This window comes from Papaver somniferum, chromosome 8 (genome assembly GCF_003573695.1).
Source record: "Papaver somniferum cultivar HN1 chromosome 8, ASM357369v1, whole genome shotgun sequence".
NCBI lineage: Eukaryota > Viridiplantae > Streptophyta > Magnoliopsida > Ranunculales > Papaveraceae > Papaver > Papaver somniferum.
In genome coordinates this window covers 19,075,921-19,089,377 of record NC_039365.1, presented here as the reverse complement: position 1 = coordinate 19,089,377, position 13,457 = coordinate 19,075,921, and the positions used below count along the sequence as shown (strand labels likewise).

General features: G+C 37.0%; 1 non-coding gene across 1 annotated transcript; it reads left to right on the top strand.

Moving 5' to 3' along the window:
• The first annotated feature begins 6,707 nt into the window (after positions 1-6,707).
• Positions 6,708-6,781, top strand: TRNAV-AAC. The gene has a single exon. It is a non-coding gene; the product is annotated as a tRNA-Val (tRNA).
• The last annotated feature ends 6,676 nt before the right edge of the window (positions 6,782-13,457 follow it).

Here is a 13,457-nt window from a genome sequence, read left to right as displayed (position 1 = left end):
GGATTTGTATTCACATTTTCTTGCTTATATATATTGTCTAGTTCTAACCATAATTTATCTGGGTTACAGAATTAATCCCGGCTATAGACCAGAAAGTAGAGTGTATTTTTATTATTTATAATTTAAAGATCCTTAAGACTAATAATATAAACTCTAACATGTCAGAGGATACTGAATTGTTTATTATGGAAAGTTATATTCTAGAACCTTCTGATGGGTGAGAAAAACCAGTGAATTTTAATAATATATCCAAAGACGGATCCATATTATTTCCTTTTAAAATCTCTAAAAGAAAAAAATTCATTTTAATGCGATAATTTTTTGAATGATATTTTTTTTAATGTTTGAATTAATGCAATCTCAAGCTAAAAACGAACTAAATAAATATTACATTATGCAAATTTAATTGCTAATTTTGGTTCACTTCATGGCAATTTTGTTAAAATCATAAACGCAAATAATTTTATTTTTTTTATTTGTTCAAGGACTCCCAATAAAAATAATTCCTTATGTAAGTTTAACTTAGAAATATTATGGATACGATTGAGAGCATTATTGAGCCATTAACTTTAAAATGGTATGAACCAGATGTTAGAGTGTCATTAATTTTTAAACTCTGTCTAATATCATTAATCAGATAAATGGTCACGAACGGTTTCGTAGTGTAGTTGGTTATTACGTCGCCAAGCATTTTTTGTTTTTGTTTTCATCGGTACAACTAAAACCCTGTTTGAGACGCAAATATCATGATTGCCATGCCACACCCACAATTAGATATGTAATTCCCAGCCAAGTTAAACTTCCAGGGTTTTTAAGAAGAAAATCTTTCATTTTGCGGATTGGAGAAAGGAAAAAATTCTCAGTCAGTGTAATTGGTCTTTACGGCTAGGTCTCATCTTTAAAGGAACTGATGAATCTTTTGTTCCATAATATATAAGTTGAACTTAGAAAACTATGCAACATGGCGTTGGTAAAAATTGGAAGTAACGAATATGCACAAGCATTAACGAACATACTACTCAACTGCTTGATTAAAGAGAACGTCAATAGCACATTGTCCCATCCGATGCACAATGTTGCAGAGGAGGTTATCTAGATTTTGATGACGATCCAAGTACAATGTTTTATCTAGATCATTAAGCGAAGCAACAAATAGTTACCAACAATAATTAAGAACCAGCAAATACGAAATAACCATAGATCATGCATTTACTGAACATGAAACAAATGTTTAAAAATGAACATAACTGCTAAACATTCTAATAGACTAGAGTAAAATAAACTCTCACAAAGAGAGAAACAATCTCTCAATCAGAGAACATAATTTGATGAATTAAAATCCTATCACATGAGCTAAATCTCAATAAATATGTGCCAGAAAATCAGGAATAAGCCAAGCACAGCAACCAAAGCGCAACAAACGCAGCAACAAGGAAGGCAGAGCATCAGAAGTAAGCAAAGACCAACAACTGTCATTACTGCGACTAAGCATATGTCAAGAAGACTCATACCATGATCAACTCCAGATGTTGAATTTTGACCGCCGGTATCAGTAGGAGGATCAAAACTTTGCCAAACAATTTGAGATCTTGAACCATATAACACAAAGTTTCCATCATCAAGCATCATTGCATATGACAATGGTTCTTGTATGCTGGGTATTACGGGTTCCTCTTTGTTATCTGGCATTGTCCGCAGCGCCAATTTTCTGTCACCGGTGAAGAGAACTATAGATGATTTGTCATAATAATGATCAGTTGTCCAAACGGATCAAAATGAATATGGTTCATATTTGTTGAGTCCATAGGAATTGCTCTAGGAGTTTTATTTGTCAACGTCCTGCCTCCGATAGAGAGATACGTTCTCTAACTCTAAAAAAAGAGTAGATTAAGAGAAAAGAAAAAGGAAGAAGCTGTCATAAATCTTCATATTAAATCTATATACTCCCTCAGTCCCAAATTAATTGATCTATTTGTAGTTTGCACTATTATTAAGGCAAGGAGAAAAAGGAAGTATGTTTAAGTATTTTTTGCAATTATACCCTTATGGATGATAACTAGTAAAACTTAGAAATGATTTATCTCTTAAACTATACTACGGTTTTTCGTAAACTTTATACCATTGAAAAGCATTTTAAAATATTTAGGGCAATTCCTACGGCAATGGCCAAACTCAAACATTTGTTGAGCCACGTGGATGACCAAACTGGGTTTTCCACTATGGTAAAGTGTAGGGCGTTGGACCATCAGGCGCGCGGCCGAAAAACAGACTCTGGTGTTGGAAGACACAACGCGTGCGTTGACGACACAACCGGTGGCGTTGGAAGACCCAACTCGGGGGATGGAAGACCCAACGCGGATGTTAGACACAAAGTCTCTAACGGTCGACTCTCTAACGCCTATATTTCCAACGGTCGAATTTCAATACTATAAATTCGTTCTACTGATTTTATTTTCAGTCACACCACTGCCATTTTCTTCTTCTAAAACTCTTCTAAATAAAGAATTTCTAATACAATATGAACAACTTAGTGAGAAGAGCGACGAATAGTATAAAGAAGAAAAGAGATCGAAAAAAATGAATCGGCATTGCTGCCTCAAACAGGTGTAGATTTTTCTCAAAATCGATAAGAAGAGTTTGCTTCGCCAAATATCGTTGTTTCTCCATCATTAGTCCCAGGTCATGTGTCGGGGCATCATGATCGGTCTGAGGATTATTATACCATGAGAGGTGGATTTTCAGAATTAAATGATGTTTATGTTGGTCTACCGCCTGCAGTCCGAGAAAGGGTTGACAGATATCCTTGGCGTGCGCTTTATAGAATGAAGCCTAGAAAACATAACAACAAAATTCCGAAAGCAGTGGTAGAAAGGTGGTGGATGACGACGCACACATTCCATTTTATGGATTTCGAAATTGTTAAGTTTTTTTAACTTAACTTAAATTAAATTTTTAAATAATGAAAAGAATTAATCATAGTTGATATTATACTTGTAGTAGGAATTACTCCCCTTGATTTGTATTTCATTGTTGGGATCCCAAGTGGAATGGGAAACCCGCCACCCTTCAACCAAGACGAATGGATGTCAAATAGTAAATGAGAGACGCTTTTTCTCTCGTTTGTGGAATCTAAAATACGTCAAGATTATAAAGATTTTAAAGGAGGTGGGATTAGATGTGCGGCCTTGAAGATTTTCCTAATCAAACCCAGAAAACCAGAACATGTAGATGACTATCCTGAACTCGAAAGGATGTTTATCTTATGGGTACTGGGTCAGGCGTTCTTTCCAAACTCAATTTTTGTTGCTCATGTTGGTTTGCTTGGAGCGTTAGAAGATCTTGACAAAGCACCAGATTATGACCTGGGATCTGCAATTTTAGTAGAATTGTATTGTGCGCTGGATTAAGCGTCCATGGGCGATCAAAACTTCACTGGTTTCTGGGGCATCATAGAGGTAAATATCAAAATTCTTATTTTTTAAATTTATTGTTAATACTAAATTTAAATAATTTTTATGAACAAATATAGATTATTTAGTCAAAATACTAAAATTATGGAGTAATTTGCAGTATTGGTGGTATACCTACTTCCGTGTTGGTAAACCAATCCTAAAAGACGGGACACTTAGATTTCCAATGTTGGACATGTATATGAATAACAACTTAGAGAAGAACACTGGTAGCGACGTCTTGGATTCCAGTTTTGTTTACAGGTTACGTACATCAGATGACTCGGAGCCACAACAACATAGTTGTTCACCTTTACGTTGATTTACCTCAGTACGGTGATGATGTTGGAGTAAGTATTCTTGATTATTTTACGCATAGAGTTGTTTTTTACAGTCCAGAATCACAAATAGGGGTTTGGTATCTGAGAGAAAGAGTGTAGTACCAGATACAATGTATATTTGCAATTGTATTAAACCGCTACAACAAATGCAAACCTCTGCATAAGATTTTTATCGGCTGAGAATAACCGGTTGGGAGAGGTATGAACTAAATACAAGGAGGAATATTACTGAAGCGCAGTATGTCAACTGGTACAAGTCAACTGTGAAGCTTGTGATTGGGACAAAAAACATGCACGTCTATGTGTTTGATTTCCCAGGGTTATCAAACATGTCCCATTACCAAATATCGTTCCTAGCCAACCACCTCCAAAATAGCCAAGCTTTATGACTTATCCCAGGATGGGTGCAAGTTCTCCATCATCTTTGTCAAATATGCCCAAAATTCGTTGGGAGCTGCAAAGTATTACTTCACAAGGTGATCCAACCACGATCCCCATTGTTTCCCAAGGTATGGACCGTGATTATCCTTACTACAACGTCACTGACAGTGACGATGAGTTACAGAGTCAAGTCAACGATTTGTATTGGCTAAATCGGCAAGTAGAGGCGCTGCACTTGGAACAACTACGGAAATGGCAGACAAACACAATATTTGGATTGAGTCCAACTGTAAGTCCAAATGTAAATGATGATGGGAAGCGGTCACATTCTTCCAATTCCACCAGGAGCAACAGATCATGGATCGAAAGTGAATAAACCAACAGATCATGACACAAAAGTGAAGAAACAGTGGTGCGAGAAACACATCACAATGTGGTGCGAGCAACACAACATAATACTTCACCACAAATTGTGCATGTATCTCAACCTCAGACATTTAGGCTTGAACCTAGGCGCATTTCATCATCATTCCCGTCCAACAACCCAAATGCGCCATACAACCCAAATGAATGCTACACACCAACACCACCACAACAACAAACCTCTTATATGCTTGGAGGACCGAGTACACAAAGTCCTTTCCAATCTCCTAATTTTGTTCACCCAGGTCTATCCCCAGGTCTATCAACAATTGGAAATTTATATAATATGTTGGCAATTGGGGATTTTCCAGGTCTATCCCCAGGACTTTCTGAATTGATGATGGGTGACGTTAGAGAGATTATTGTAATTTTTAATTATGCTATATTTGTAGTTTTAGTTTTAAAAGTACGACATCCTTAATTAAATAAAATTACATATGTTTAAAAGTAAGCGTTTTACATTGGTTTCACTAAATTACGACAGACTACATTACATTAGCTTCACTATGGAGAAGAAGTACTAGGTGGAACAACAACTACAAAGAAGGGGATTCATCTTCTTCTTTAGTATACGGATCTCGCCGAACTAACAGGGGCTGAGACATGTTCAATCAAGAATTGAGAGTGAAGAGAAGAATGTGTAGAATGCGTGAATTTAGAGTTGAAATGAGGAGTATTTATAGAATTCGAAAAATGTAGCTGTTGGATCACAAGATTTTCCAGCCGTTCAGATTGAGCCGTTGGCGCCCAAGGTACAGACGCTGGCGCTTGAAGTCAAGCCGCGCGTTGGATGTACAAGTGCTGGCGGTTTTTCTTCACACACCAGCGTTCCTAGAAAGCTCGCCCGTCCTTACCACAGGCACACGCTGGGTGTTCCATCTCAATATTCAAATCAACAAATATATTGATTCGAACATCCATTTTTCATGTTTGTTCTTTCCATAGTGGGAGCAAAATGAACAAACTCCAAGTTTGTTCATTTCATACGAACCGCTCTTAAGCATTTTAAAACACCATTGAAAAGCATTTTATACTATCAAATTATACATATTTCTTACGGTAACAATAATCAATTAAAATGGTAGTTTTAGAAATATTTCCTTGATTTGGAGATAGCTCAATTATTTGTGGGACAAAATTTGAAACCAATTAGCTCAATTAATTTGAGACGGAGAGAATATATACTAACCGCCAATATTATAACTCTAAAAAAGGAGTAGATTAAGAGAAAAAAAAAAGAAAAGAAGGAAAAACCTGTCATAAATCTTCATATTAAAAGTAATATATACTAACCGCCAATATTATAACCATATGTGAGTTTGATCCAATTTTCTTAACTCATCTACATGTTGCCATTTTAACCGGTTGTTTCCTGATTTGTCATTCTATTCTCCATAGACGAGCTAAAGCTAGGCGCCAAAGGAACCGCCCCAGTCCCACCACGTGCAAGTTGCGTTAGGCGCTCTAAGCGCACCTAGCTAGCTAGGCGCCTGATGCGTGGGGCGACCGGCTTATCGCCTCGTCTCGCGCGTCAAACAACATAGAAAAGGAACACTGCTAAATACTGTCCTGTATAAAGCTTGTGATGCAATGGATCTGAAAGTGGTAGCGGAAATTTGTGTGGTAACACGCCCATACTTGAAAGTTTAAGTTGAAGGTATTTTATTTATCATATTAGAATTTTCTAGAATTCCTTAATTGTTCTCTGAGAATAATTTTAGCATTAAGATTCCAGGCAATTTCCTGCTTATAAAAATAAGCATGTCTATGGATCTCATTGTTAAGAAAGAATGTTGTTACAGTAGATATTTAGTGGTGTTATTTTTCCAATCATTTTCATTGTACTACATTAATGTTGTAATCTTTATTTTTCCAAGATGTTGTAATCTTGACGGCCATAATCGAGGTTTGCAATTGCGGTTCGGACTTTGCATGCTGCATGAAACAGCAAGGATGATACGTCGTGATTAGGTGCCCAGTTTTCGTAAATGAAGCATTGTAGTTACATGAGTTTTTAGACGATATTTTGATGAGCTTACTGCTATCAGAATCATATGTGATTTTGAACTAAGTGAGAGTCTAATTAATAAAACTTAGGTAAATGGGCACCAACGGTTTCGTGGTGTAGTTGGTTATCACGTCAGTCTAACACACTGAAGGTCTCCAGTTCAAACCTGGGCGAAGCCAATAGATTTTTTTTTTTTTTTTTGTACTTGACATTCGCATGACTGCCGAGTTAGTTTAACCTGTCACAGTATTTAATACGAAAATCCTTCATTTTGCAGACCGGAGAAAAGAAAAAAATTCTCAGTCAGTGTAATTGGTCTTTTCGGCTAGGTCTCATGGGTCGTAAGGTCGCATCTCCAACAGAGCTGATGAATTTTTTGTTGCATAATCTATAAGTTGGAACTTAGCAAACTATGCAACATGGCGTTGGTAAAAATTGGAAGCAGCAACTATAGATAGGTGCATTTACTGAACATGAAACAAATGTTTAACAATGAACATATAACTGCTAAACATTCCAATAGACTAGAGTAAAATAAACACGAGCTAAATCTTAATATATAAGTATGTGCCAGAAAATCAGGAATAAGCCAAGCACAGCAACCAAAGCGAAACAAACGCAGCAGCAAGGAAACCAGAGCATCAGAAGTAAGCAAAGCCCAATAGAACCAACAACTGCCATTACTGCGACTAAGCATATGTCAAGTAGACTCATATCATGATCACCTCCAGATCCTGAATTTTGACCGCCGCTATGATGGAAACTTTGCCAAACAATTTGAGATGTTGAACCATATAACACAAAGTTTCCATCATCAAGCATCATTGCATATGACAATGGTTCTTGTATGCTGGGTATTAAGGGTTCCTCTTTGTTATCTGTCCGCAGCACCAATTTTCCATCGCTGGTGAAGAGAACTACAGATGGTTTGTAATAATAATGATCAGTTTGGACCAAGGTTGGAGACTGAGATTCGACAGAGTAGATGCCAACTCCATATTGATCAGGACAATGTGGTGAAGAATCTGGACATGATAATTGGTCTAAACCAAAAGCAACGGTCCCGGAGGGAGAAAGCCAACGACTAATATTCCCAAAACTAGAAATAGATGAACCTCTTGTTATGTTTCCGACTGGAGATGTATGATTCAGAGAAGGAAAAAGAGATGAAGTAGGTCTTGTGATGTTGCTGGAAGAAGAAGTAAGGAGATCATGGAGAGAATCATCACCTGTAGAAACTTCATGATGTTCTGATGACGGAAAATCAAGAGAGAGTTGGAACTTAGAAGGAAAGCTACAATGGACTGATGATGGAGTATACAAGGTAGTTTGTGGGGAACTATTAAGAAGGTGCTTCTGCTTGCAAAACTGCGTCTATACGTGCATGAAACCAAGTCTATGCTAAGCCAAATAAGGAATGTGATACCACACACATGGTAAAGACTCCTTCCTTCGAAAATTGATGATGGGTACAGTAATTGGGTTTCGACATATTTTCTTTATTGAATGTTTACATTTGCCTTGTGCTGAATCAAGATGGCTAGAAATTGGTCCCTTGTCCCTGGTGAACCAAAATCATTATTCTCCGAGCTACGATGAACAGATTTCTTTTTATAAAGAAAATATGCACAATAATTTATCCTAGCTTGACAGGATTCTTGTACCATCGCTTTCGTGCAGTTGTATTTTCCAGCATGAATTTGTGTTTCAGAAGTTAAGAGATTAGAAAAACATGAACCTCATAGAAAGCATAATCTGTACCAAAGTTTTCAAATGGAAGTGCATATTATAACCATTTGACAAAACAAGAAAAGTGACAAGTATAGGTAAGAAGACTATGAGCTAAATTCACAACGAGGGGGAGCAAGTAAACAAAAGGCCGGAGGACAATGTACACAAGAACTTTGAGTTCAGATAATCTACTCCATATTCATGTCACCAGATCCTCATCTCAGAAGTAGCTCTCCCTAACTCAACCGACCTTGGAAGACCTTCATTGATGCAGGAGCTTCTTGCTCAACGGCTTCACAAACTTCTCCGAAATTGACTTGTCTGACATTTTTCCCAAGGAACTTCATCAGACCCTTTGGGACTAGAATTCTGATAACAGTGCCGCTAGGGATAATCCTCTCCTTCACGATATAAGTGAAAATCATTGAGCCTTCTATGATACTAAATCAATCATAACGCATTTCATTCATCAGAAAATTCAGAATTGCGGTAATCTTCTTCTTAGAAGCCTTCATAAAACGAGGACCTTTCCCAAACGCTGTTTGGATTAGATCTTCATATCAACCCCATTACTTTTTCGGATAACCGAAATGATGGATGCTTAGTGATGAGTTTTGAAATGTGGAGGTTTAGTGAACCCATAGGTATCAGATAATGTCAAAACTGAATCTGGGTTGGGATGTGGGGTTTTGAAATCGCCATTTTGAGAGACAGATGATCCACATGAATTAGCTTCAATGAGAACATTTGGATTTCGAACTGTAAGGAGAATATATCGACTTGCTGCTGATGATGGAGAAGGTTGCTCATTTACGGTGGTGGTGGTCCTTTTTTGAGATTGTGAGGATCGAAACATTTTCAGCTTCTGCCATGGGAACAAGAAATAGAAGAAAGTGGGGAAACCGAACGAAGAACCCTAATTTTATTTTTAAGTGCCGTTGTGCCCAAAATGTTCTCATTGATATTTATGCTCTATCTAGCTTATTGGACACCTAATTCTACAACCTACATGAGAAAATTGCTGTCTCATGTTTCAGATGTTGACGCAGTCACGGCAGACATGCATCGGTGAGTTCACTAAGTGTGAAGAAAAATTCAAGCAGGCTTAACAACAGTACCATGAGCTCTATCTCTCTATATTTTACCCAACAGAACCGTTACCTATCCGCTACAGGTTGTCAAGCGAGAGGATGTACATACCCGTGGTTCTAGAATTTCACTTCATCTTCTGACATTTGATTGACTAGTACAGTTTAGGTCTCATGTACAGGAAAAAAGTTCATCTTCAAAAGCCAGCCCTGCAAGGCTGCAACATGAAAGAAGATTACACACAATGTAAGCAAGAAATGTTTACTAGAGCATGGACAATAAATAAGTTTATATGAAAATCAGAATAAATAAGATTGGGTGGACAACGATTTTACCTCTGTGACTCATTTCTTATCTCTTCAACGTAACTATATAGTAGTGGACAATGATTTTGCATGAGTGACTCATTCTCGTCAATGAAACAATAAAGTAGTGAACGGGTTGCATATCAACTCGAAATGCTTACAATATGAAGTTTTCAGCGGCTATATTCTCATGAGTTAGACAACAAAACTAACCTACAAGCAACTTATGTTTCACCTATACACTGAAACTCGGGAATCATAGGAACTCTCTCAGAGGCATTGTTTGCCTGCTGATATATGGAAATCGGCAAAACAAATATCTTTGTCACCAATTTCCAGAAGTAAATACATTATTATCTAACAAGCCAATTTAACAATCTTGGGAAGCTTACTTGCAAAAGGTCTAGCTAAACTTTGTGACAAGCTCAATACGAAGCATATGCATCTACCCCCTATGCTATATATTCTTCATGTTTCCCATTCGCAATCTTTTTAAATTTATCAGCATCTCCTATAAAGAATTTAGGTTGGGAGATTAGAAACTTGGAAATATAAGATTATGTAATGTGAAGAGGAAATATCTAGGAGATACTGATGATGATGATGAAGGAGAAGGTTGTCCGTTGATGGTGGTCTTCCTTTGGAGATTTGTTCAGAATTCTCATTTGATAAACACTAGAATTTTGAGGATTTGATTTTGTTATGTGCATGTATGTAATGTAGTTATTAGTATCTATGGATATATTAGATTAGTTCCTTCAGTTAGATTAACTCCTATAAGTTAGTTATTTGTTTAGTATAAATATTTGATGAATCTTGTAAAAGAATATTGTGAAATATATTATGTTTGAGAAGTATTCTCTTTGGGGGTTTGTTTTCCTATAAACAGGGGTTGTTTTCCTTACAAACTATTATCTTAATCATCTATTTTCGATATTGGATGTTATGATTCTATATGGAGAACATGCCGTGCCCCTAGTTATGTATAGTTTGTTGGATGCTTACATTTGCCTTGTGGTGAAACAAGAAGGACTAGAAATTGGTCCCAATCATCCTTCTCCCAGCTACAATGAAACTACATAAATGACTCATTGATTAAAATTGGATCTAAATAATATTGCGAGTCGAAAATAGTTCTATTAACACACTTAATCGTGTAAGTCATTTAAGACATCATGACTCATCCGTAAATGCCATCTCCTTTACAACGAGAGAATTGTTTTTAAAAATGACAATACAGACCCCAATTTCCATCACCTCCTTGGGCAGAGATAGCTGCTCATGTTCTGATGTTGACGCATCTGCAGCACACATGAATCAGTGAGATCACAAGCGTGAAGAGAAATTCATACAGGCTAATTAATGTCCTATATGGTCCATGGACAAGATCTCTATATTTACCCAACTTAGCTACACGTTGTCAAGTGAGAGGATGAACATTCCCATAGCTTCTAAACTTTTACTCCCATCTTCCGAGATTTGTTCAACCTCAGGTAAGGTCCCATGAACATCTAAAAGAAAAACATCATTTCTCGATCAAGGCCATTATTATGGCTTTCAAAGTTCCCTCCAGTTGATGTGTGAATGGAAAATACTCTTCAGAAAAGACTAACCACTCCATTTGGTGGTGCAAATAATAGAATACGTCTCTTAGAATCAGTGATCCACTTCTGCGCCCAAAAGTCATTTATAATGCAGTTAGAACATGAATCAATATCTTGACTTGTCAAATTGGAGAGGAACACAAAGTATAAACCCCTGCAACATAGGATTCATGAACAACGAACAAACATGGTTTGAACACCAAAAGGCAATCAAAATATCTTTTAGGCTGTCTTGCTACTAATGGCTAACAGAGGTCCAGAGTCATGAGTACCTATGGCTGTATCTACTGTGCTTGAACAAAGTATAAACAAAATATGCACAATAATTTATCCTAGCTTGACAGGATACTCGTGTGATTGCTTTCATGCAGTTGTGTATTTTAGCATGAATTTGTGTATCAGCAGTTAGGAGATTAGAAAAACATAGACCTCGTAGAAAGCATAATCTATACTAAAGTTTTAAAATGGCAGTGCACATTATAACCATCTAGACAAAACAAAGAAAAGTGACAAGTATAGGTAAAACTATGAGCTATATTCAAAAAGAGGGGAAGCAAGCGTAAGGACAATGTACACACTACATAGGAACTCTGAATTCAGAATCGACATACCCGTATGGCCATAATCATCTCACCAAATCCTTAATTCCAGAAGTAGCTCTCCCTGATTCAACTGACCATGGAAGACCTTCATTAATGCAGGAGGTTCTTGCTCATACAGCTTCACAAACTTTTCTGAAAAGTGAAATATTTTCCTCGATCAGACCATTTGAGACTAAAATTCTGATAAAAGTGCCCCTAGGGATAATCCTCTCCTTCGAGATATAAATGAAAATCACTGAGTCTTCTGCGATGCTCAATGAATCATAACACATTTCATTCATCAGAAAATCCATAATTGTGGTAGTCTTAGCTTCTTTTCAGAAGCCTTCATACAATGGGGACCTTTCCTAAATGCTCTTTGACTTAGATCTCCATACGAACCCCATCATTTTTTCAGATACCAGAAAAAGGATGCTAGCTTAGTGATGAGTTTTGAAATGCGGGAGTTTAGTGAATTCATAGTTTTCAAATAATGTTAAAACTGAAGCTGGGTTGGGATGTGGGATTCTGGATTCGACTTTTTGAGAGACATTAATAGCTTCGTTTTCAGATAATCCACATGAATTAATCAAATAAATGAATCAGAAGAAGAAGATGACCTGACATTATTACTAGTAGAGAAAGGAACAGATCATGGAACGAACCCCTAGCTTCAATGAGAACACTCGGATTTTGAAATGTAAAAAGAATATGCCGACTTGCTGCTGATGATGCTGAAGGTTTCCCATTTATGGTGGTGGTGGTCCTTTTGAGCTTGTGAGAATCGAAACATTTTCAGCTTCTACCACAGGAACAAGAAATAGAAGAAAGCGGGAAACAGAACGAAGAACCTTATTTATTTCTTTAAGTGCGATTGTAACCAAAATGCTCTCACTGATATTCAGTGATGCTCAGTACCAAAGCTTCTTACAGTAACTCAACATACCATATAGAACATTTAGCTTAATATGGACCCCTAACTCCACTACCTCCATGAGCAGATGCTGTCTCATGATTCAGATGTTGACGCAGTCACGGTAGACATGCATCGGTGAGTCTACTAAGCATGAACAGAAAAGCATGCTTAACGACAGCACCATGAGCTCTATCACTAGAATGTTACCTATCCGCTACAGGTTGTCAAGTGAGAGGATGTACATACCCGTGGTTCTAAAATTTCGCTTGATCTTCTGCCATTTGATTGACTAGTACAGTTTAGGTCCCGTGAACAGGAAGAAAAATGGAAAACAGAAGTTCATGTTCAAAAGCTAGCCGTGCAACATGAAAGAAGATCACATACAACGTAAGCAAGAAATTCTTACTAGAGCACGGCGAATAAATATATGAAAATCAGAATAAGTATAATTTGGTGGACTATGATTTTACCTGTGTGGCTCATTTCTAATCTTGTCAATGAAACTATAAAGTACTGTACTATGATTTTACATGAATTCATTTCTAATCTCGTCTATGGAACTATAAAGTAGTGAATGGGTTGCATATCTACCATAATGCTCACAATTTGAAGTTTTTCAGCAGCTATAA